We start from the raw sequence: 9,489 nt of genomic DNA, 5'->3' as shown, positions 1-9,489 counted from the left end.
TTCAAATAAACCTTAGCGCATTTGCCTAACCCAAAATCCATTCCTATTTCCTTAGTATATCGTTCCACAATTCCTAGAGCTAGATGTAGCTGCTCTTTGTTTTTAGCATAGATCTTAAGATCGCCCATGTTAAATACATGAGTGACCTTGTACTTTCGACCTGCAGGTTTGCCGCAGAAGTACCCGTCGGAATGGTGAAGTGCTATAGATAGTGGCAATAATGTAAGGCAAAAGAGGAGTGGGCTCATGGTGTCGCCATGAAAGACACCTCTCTGAAAGGTGACCTTGTTAGTTGTTACACGATTTTTTCCAGATTTGATCGTGAATCTGGTTTTCGAAAGCGGCATCAATCTCTCTATGCACCGATCTATTTGCGGATGAACCTTTAAGATTTCCAAAAGATAGATGATAATTCTATGGGAGGTTGAATCGCAAGCTTTTCGGTAATTAATCCAGGCCATCGATAGGTTACGCTGGTAGTATAGTACATCTTTGCAGACACATCTATCAATGAGCAAGTTCTCCCGACATTCCGCTACGCCTTTCTTTGAGCCTCGTTGTTCAGACATTTCTTACAACACAGGTCTCTCGGCTTCTCTTAGCGTCAAATAGTATCAGTATTCTCTCAACAATCTGCTGCCTGATTGTCAGCACCTTTGACTTGTTAAGTGTGTGGTAACGGGTCCGAAGCTCGCGCACAAACTTTTGAACCTTGGCGGTAAAATTCTTGCCAGATGTGATGTATTCAATCACAAACTGAATGTGGCACGCGTACTGTCTTGCCCAGCCTATCTTCATGGCGAGTTGATGCATTCGTTTTTTGGTCTTATGATCCACCGATGGTTTCATTTTGCGGTTTGCATCGGCTAAAGCTTTCGCTGCACTCTACATGCAACAATTGATAGTCCAAATGTTGAATTTTTCGGAAAAATGTCCACGAAGCTCGTCGTCGATTTCAGCCAGATCTTTAGGCTTGAGAGAAACCTGGGTGGTAATGTTTCTCCGGGTCATAAAGCATCGCTCTTCCCCTATGGAATGCCTGACCGCCGCTGGTTTTAGTTTCGCCTCTCTTTCTCTGTTGCCGGCTTGTTCTGGCTGTGGTAGAGTCGGCGTTCTGCTTACATAGCCCCTTTTTTGGAGTACTTTGGTATGGTTTCACAAACATTGATGCGAAAAGTGCGATAGCTCCGAGTGTTTCTCGCACCACAGAGCATGCATTCGTGCCATGGAACCCCGTTCAGTGGCCACAATCGCATCGCAGCACTCTCGCAAGTCGCGATATAGTTGCTCCGTCCATTTAAAGGTCCCGAGATTCCATCGATCCATCGCATTAAATCGATCTTCATTGGCTCCTCCGGCTCTAGAGTGGCCGGCACTTTTGTGCCAGATATTATGCAGTCGAACACACACTGAATGCGGGATGCGTATTATCTTGCCCAACCTATCTTTTTGCTGACTTGATGCATTATTTTTTTAATCTTATAGTCAGCCGTTGATTTTATATAACGCATCCGCCAAAGTATTTTCTGCATTATATAAACTACAATTGATTGTTTAGAGTTCGGACTCTTTATAAAAACTAGGATGTTGATATTTGTCCTGGTCCTGAATCATCGGGATTCCTCTCTTGGATGCTTGACCGCGGTTGGTTCCTGTGTCTCCTTGCTTTCTCTGTTGCCTGCTTGTTCTGGCTGCGATCAGCTAGGCTCTTCGTTTCCATTACCCCTTTTCCAAAATTGATGCGACTTTGATGCGAAAAGGGAGAGAGCTGTGATTTTTTCTCGTACCACAGAGCGTGCATTTGCTCTAGATAACCTTCTTGTTCAGGGGCCATACTGGTATGAGGTTATTCATAAATTACGTAACGCAATTTTTCGACCTAGTTGTTCATTTTCTGTTTCCTGGCGCTAAATAGTTCTTAGTTCTAGAGATAGCTTCCATCATTCCTTCAGCAGTAATTAGTGGATATTTTTCCTCTGCGCCTTGTAACCTTTACCTTTGGCAAAAGTTAGGATAGCGCTTAAAGTCGACCCGACAGACGCGACTTTTAGGTGAGAGGGAAGACTCACGAAATCTTCCCTCTCCACTTACCACTACATTCTCACGGAAAGAGATAGGTTGTGGACGCCGCTCATGGACAGGGTATAGATGAGACGTGTAGATGTGGTGGTGAGTGTTGGGAGGTGTTTCACGGAATCTCGAGCTCTCGAGGCAAAGCCCGATTTCTCGGGTACGTTACAACTCAATTATTAGCAATAATAACTTTAGGATTTTTTTCTCGATGGTTTCATTAAAAAGAGCAGCTCAAAAACTATCGTAATGTGTAAAAACCTTGATTTCGATTTTTTTAGATTAAGCCCCTTTCTTCGGCGAACGTCACATATACTTTCCACAAGAAAACTTCAATCTCTTTTCGACTAGATGGATTTTTAACGGCACATGGTGTTTTATTGAACAGACGAGAAGGATGAGTATCAGACGTGGAATTTTCCTGAAAAGACTTTACTCTCTCTTCAAGGTGCTCTTTGGCTATTAAAAAAGCTCTTATCTTTTGCGTCCAGTGCTGCTTTATTGCCAAAATTTTGCTTTACTTCTTTTGTCACTAAGCAAGGAAATCGCGTTCTTATAAACTATACAGTTCAGTGTCCATAAATTAACATCTTCAGGGAGCAAGTCGGGAGAGGCACATTAGCCTCAGCTGATTTGTCCAGTCGGAAAAATACATTTTCGTGAATTTTTCATCTGCTAGGTTTAATGTTGGCACTATCGGCTATCGTCAACGTGGTCTCGCTAAAGCGGGTTGTATGTTCCGTGGAGGATGTTTCTTTTCTTCTTGCTGATGAGCAGGTTCATATTCCTTTCCTCGTCGCTCCGGTGAGCTTCCTTCCCAAAATGTAAGGAGAAATTGTAATAATTATATTTTTTTAAGTTGTTTTAAAATGGAACCGATCTTTCATCAACAACTATGATCTAACAATAAGGTAAGTTGACAAATGAGGTGAGAATTTTATAAGATGATTTATTAAGATGTTTGAAATCTTTTGCGATTATGTTATAGGTACAAAACTAGGACTCTAACGTTCCAAATGTTCTAGATATTTAATATATCTTGCATGTACATTGCCTCTACATGTTTTATAGATCGCCTACAAAATGCCAATATAAAATGTAATCTTCGTTTTCCAAAATGGTGTTGGTGTCACATGAGTCAAACCACAAGCTGTTCCCAATTGCAAATTTCATTCTATAAAATCGAGACGGCATCATCAAACTACAGTTTAAGCAATCATCAATGATCTACTACCAGAATTTCAAATCAATTATTATTAATTTTTTAATTGGAAAATGGTAAGCCTAAAAAATTCAGAACTTCCTTGCATTTTTTCATAAATTATTCTTATTCTATGAGTATTAGGTTTGAGAGTATCAGTTCATGCAGGCATTCTGATATTGTTGGGGAAAAAAACATTCCTACAGTTGTGATTTTCATCAACCGCCAAAACCCACCCCTAGTCTTTTTGACGAAACAGTTCAGAAGTGACTCCTTGTAAAGCAGCCAATACATTCTAAAATTGAAAAAAATAAAATTCAAAACCAGAAAAATTCAGATTATGTTTCCAACCCCATAATGATATTAAGCAGCCCTTAAAATCGACCTCTAGTGCTTTTCACGAAACAGTTCTGAAGTTACCGCATGCAAAACAGCCAATAAAATTTTTAATTCAAAATTGTCACAAAATTCACTTTCAGAAAACTCCAACCTATGTTCCCAAACCCATAATAATATTAAGCAGTCCCTGAAAACCACCCCTAGTGCATTTCAAGAAAGAGCTTCGAAGATTCTCCATGTAAAACAGCGAATACATTTTTTAATTGGAATACCTCATATTATTTTAGGGCTGGATACATAATATGGATTTTTCTGAATGTTAATTTTGTTATTTTTTCAATTTTAAAATGTATTGTCTGTTTTACATGGAGTAATTTTTGAACTGTTTCATGAAAAGAACTAGGAATGGATTTTGGGGGCTGTTTAATATTATTATGTGATTGCCAACATAAACTGAAGTTTTCTGAAGGTGAATATTGTGACTATTTTCAATTAAAAAATGTATTGGCTATTTTACATGGAGTAACTTCTGAACTGTTTCGTGAAAAGTACTAGGGGTGGATTTTAAGGCCTGCTTAATATTATTAAGGGTTGCGAACATAAACTAAAGTTTTCTAAAGGCTAATTTTGTGATTCTGTTGAATTAAAACATTTATTTCCTGTTCTACAAGGAGTAACTTCAGAACTTTTTCGTGAAAAGCACTAGAGGTATATTTTTGGCGTTGTTTGATATTACTTTGGGGTTAGGAACATAATCTGGATTTTTCTAAACATTAATTTTGTTATTCCTTCAATTAAAAAAAGTTTTGGCTGTTTTAAAGGGAGTCAATTCTGAACTGTTTCATGGAAAGTACTACGGGTGGGTTTTGGGGGTAGTAGATGAATAATGATTGCTGTAGTTTCTAAACAAATTACCGCACAACATTCTTGTATTTGAATTTTTGTCTTATTTTGTTGTTGTCCATCCACCATTGCCCGTTGTCCCACAGGTGGTGGGACACCCTGTATATTTATAAACGCATCTATTTTGTTAAAAGTCCTAGGCTTAGGACTAGATTTTCATGTGTATTGCCCGTCACTGCATTAAGTCTCTGCGTATATTCTCTCACAGCCTTTACGTGAAAACCATTAATAATTTTCTCGATAGATTCATTGGTATCTTTAAATAGTTGGCACCGGTCAACCACGTCTTCATGTAACACGTGTTTGCCATAATTTCTGACGCTGACAACCCTGTTCTGAATATTAATCGCAGCTCCTTCCGTTCCTAGAAACAAGACGCCCTTTTCCAGCGAAATATTGGATGCCGCACTATTCACTTCATGTTGATCGAACTACTTCCTCTATTTCGTAGTAGAACTATCCTTTTAATCGCTGAAATACTGTGGTGCACTTGGTGCTTCCTCATTTCTACGCGGACGGTTCTGTTTAACCTTTCTATCAGTGTTAGACCATTTTATGTCCCCAGAGAAGTACGTAAGGACAGGAATGGCATAGGTGTTGATTGCTCTTATTTTGTTTGCCGAGTTAAGAGAACTCTTTAGAATTAATCTGAGTTTCGTAGCGAAGGCAGTCGTCAGGCACTGTTCTGTGTTTATATAGTCCGAACTCCACGTCGACAAAATTGGAAAACTGCTTTATTTCATCGATCACATGCTGCAGTTTCTGGTATGACCTAGTGCATAACTTCAGATCATCTATGTATAGAAGTTGGGTCACTTCATGACCATTTCCTGATCCTGTAAGTCTCCTTGAAATATAACCGTCGTACTACCTTTTGATCTAGTTGTTATTGTTTGCCCATAATAAAAATACTTAAATCTTGTAGCTCAAAGCATCAACGCACGACTTAGAAAGTCAATTATGTGTGGGCTGATTTTGTACATTTTTAAGACTTCAAGCAAATAGACATGTTGTATGGAAGGAAACGGTTGCTTGTAGTCAATGTATGCCATGTGCAAGTTTCTTTGATGCTTGAGTCATGAATACAGCGCCTGTAGTGACGCATTGAGATCAGATCTTATCTGCAATTGTAGAGGTACAGCCCGTTACATAAGAGCGTGGTTACTGTTAAATAATAAAAATAATAGATTTTCTTTAAGTTCGCACATTTATTGTTTAATTGGTCGTGAATACTCAACGAAAATTCCTTAGTAGCAAGTCCAATCTCCTCCAGCATCAATTATGGCCTGACACCATCGGGGCATGCTTTTCACGAGGTTTCGGGCATATCCTTTTGGAAAAGACGTCCACATTTTCCGCATTAGTCGAGAAAGTTGATCCAAATTACATGGCTAGCGTTTGCGCAGTTGCATTTTTATTATAGCTCACACATTTTCTATTGGATTTCTATTGGATGCGTATATAAAAAAATTTCTTCTAATCACAAGGCGTAAGCAGCACTTGTTTCGAAAAGTCACTCGAAGAACGATTGAATTGGACTAACAGCTGATTCCTTCCATAAAACATTAAGGACTGAGGTGCCATCTATGTCATAGAAAAAGAAATAGATCGCTTCGATTTTCTTCTACATGTAACAGTGACCACGCTCTTATGTAAAAAACTGTAAGATATTTAAAATAAAAGTTAGTTGCTACTTTCAAAATCTCTGAAACATCTCAAGCTGAGAGGATGATTTCTCTGACATAGTGTTTTAGCTTTCTAGTTCTATTTGCTTTTTTATATGGAGACAATCAATATTGCACTTTAATTTGCTGACATCCATACCCAAACTGATTTTTCATGGTAGATTTTGATCCCTTCCTGAATCAAAGACTGCATTTGTAGGGCTAGTAGCTGCACAATATATAAGAATAAGAGTTTATACCTCTAACGCAGTTAGTATTGCGTACAAATGCATAAGTTAAACCTTGTCGTTCACCTTAGACAGAAAAAACTTTTGTGTAGGTTCTACATGTCTAGACTCTGGTGAAGCATAAACGAAATTCCCTTCAAGGTGCTCTAGTTTTTCTAAGACTTCGCTGTTTGCATCAACGTTAATAATGTCTGTATATGGTTCTAGTGAATTTGGTACTTGATGTTCATTATCCTTAGCACCTATTCCTTCAGCTTCAATCAGGTCTTCGTTGTCCACATCTTTCAAAGAGAGTGCCTCAATAAAATGCTCTTCTACTTCCATTTTAAAAGCAGATATTTCAACATATCAAATGAATCTATTAACAGACATTCAGCGTTTTCAGTCTGCTAGATTCTGCTTATTCATTCTTGAAGCTAGAAATAGGTACTTGAGTAAGAAGAGTCGACGGTATTCTCTTTTCACACTTCGCCCAATTTTCTCTGCCAAACAAATAAAGATGCATAACATCTCTGCTCATATGTTATGTGCATATTAATAGTCTTCTTTCCTTATGAACCTCTGCTTCTACCTCTGTTTGCATTAGGCTATCTGTCTCTGGAGGTTGTGGTGATACTGGATCATCATTAGGTTGCGCAAAATACCAATTCCGCTGCTTGATCACGTGATGCGGGTTCCTATAACCCAAAAAGCCATCAGCTTTTAAAAAACTTTAATACACTTTCCATGATAATGTATGGCTTTTGGTCTTGCTTTGAGTATCTTTCTTCTTCGTTCTCTGCCTGCAACCCTGTCAGTAGTAGTGCTACTGCTAACGTAGCCGTCAAAGTCAGGAGAGGGAAGCTCAAATTCTACCGCGACGTCAACGCGTGAATACCTTCCAAAATTTTTAATCCGGATGCCCAAGATCCCCGCACTTTTGTTCCGACGACACTCAGCGTCCTAAGCCGCGTCCTTAGCAGTGACGATTTATTTGACCGTAGACGAAAATGTTATCACGAATATTGTTCGTTTCTCGAAGTTCTAGAGAACGACATCAGGCCTCGAATTTGCAATGGAGACCGCTTTTCGAAAAAAATAGCTCCAGAAAATCTGTCACTTCTTTTTTTGGATGAGTTACTCTATATCCGTCAGAGCGCTGCCGGGAAATCTGGAGAGTATGTGTTCTAGATGCTCAGCATATGCATGACACGCTCTGCACCTATCGCTAAGAACCGCTTGACGCAAAATGCGGTCACTTTATATTAAGGTGGAAATGGTACTATCTTTGCACCCGCAAATAACACACTCTATACCTGAATTAAGTCCTAAGAAACTGAATAAAGCAAAAGTGTCCTCCTGTGATGGGGGCATCATCGCAAAAAATTGCATAATCGCAGGAACCTAAGAGGAGCGCAGAGTCCAAGGCTTCCCACCATACATTTTCTCATGAATCGTGGGAGACGAGAAAAGGGCGCGATCCATTACAAGAGCCGCGCGGCCTGAAACGGGCAGTTAGATTTCGCGAGGCAACTCGCAGTGTCCTTCAAAGAGGGTCTTCTCTCTTCTAAGATTGAATTCTAGTGGACTTTAAAGAAATTCTACCGTCGCTATTTTTTAATAAAAGAGGTTCCTTCGAGGAGTGAAAAAGTGTAAATTTGCTTGAAAGACATCGGTGAAAGGCTTTCTCTTTTAATTAGAACTACTGCGGTGTTGTACGCCAAATTTAATTTTTACGTTTCTCAAGGCATCGTATGGGCTTACTTTTGAGAGAAAATTAAATTCTGAGACTAGACCTCTTGAATTTAAAGATTAACTTTTAAAGAGAGTGCAAGAGGCAAAAATAATAAATTATTCCCTTTTTAAAGAAATTTTACTGCTAATCCAGACGAAACTACCGGGATAAATTTTCTGTGCTCGAGGCCAAGAAGTTGTGCAGATAAAATTTTATAACCTGTCAATCAGCATAGCTTCTTAGGGATGTACGAGTGTAAATTCGTTCAAAACGTTTCCAAAAAGCGTCTAAGCATGTTTGCCAGGCAAAGAGAATAGTTTTCGGTGAAAACTCAGGCCTACGAAAAAGTTTTTTTTTTAATTTTCGACATCTTCTCCTTGAGAATTGTTCTCGCTATCTTTAAAGCGCTATCTCTGTCTCCCTTGTGTAAGAGAGATGATGAACCTGTAGTATTAAAAGATTAGTGTTTGTAACAAAAAATTACGTTTGTTTCTAGAATCCTTAATGGGTCAGTAGGACTAAGTCACTTGAGGTCATTGACCAGTGACAGATTTTTCTATCGTGAATAATATTTAAAATAAATACTAGCAAATAGCGACTTCGTATAAAGTTTTCCTTCTTGCGCTAAACGCAAAAATCTTTCGTGATTTTAAGAGGATTTAGAGTCCCTAACGAGTTATTTTGATTTACATAAAATAAATTGAAAATAAAACTGTATCGATGATTAAATTAATGGTCGGATATTTTCGAACATTAAAATGTACGAACTACTGATACAATAGCAATCAATTAATATACAAAAAATAACACAGGCCAACATGGTTTTGTTGTTGGAAAGTGGAGGGTCATTTCCGAAGTAATTTTTTACGTAGAATCCGAATTCGGGTTTAGAATTGGCCCATCACGTCAGGATTTAAAGATATTTGAGGTTATGTACGCAAAAATTGCGTTTTTGGCTACTTTTGAGGTTATGTACAGAGGACACAACATTTTATGGGACTTTTTCTTCAGTTGTATCATATAGTACTGCTCCTCCTCTTTAATTTTAGAGTCGCAGAGTTCAATTACACCCAGTAGAAAATGTCTGCCCCAAAGTATTGAAAGCAAATGCTCAAGACCGGATTCGGATTCTACGCAAAAAAATACTTCTGAAATGACCCTCCACTTTGCAACAACTGACATAACCTCATTATTTGCAGGCCTGTCTAATAGATTAACATTAGTCAGAAATAGAAACTAAGTTTACTAAATTCAAAGTAAGGATTTTGAATAAATATTTAATTTATTATCTGAAATTGTATGCCTTACTCCCTCGACCCTTTTTTAATAATAAATTAATGAAAAATACTT

This window comes from Belonocnema kinseyi, chromosome 1, assembly GCF_010883055.1.
Source record: "Belonocnema kinseyi isolate 2016_QV_RU_SX_M_011 chromosome 1, B_treatae_v1, whole genome shotgun sequence".
NCBI classification, from domain to species: Eukaryota; Metazoa; Arthropoda; class Insecta; order Hymenoptera; family Cynipidae; genus Belonocnema; species Belonocnema kinseyi.
This window is presented reverse-complemented; position numbering follows the sequence as displayed.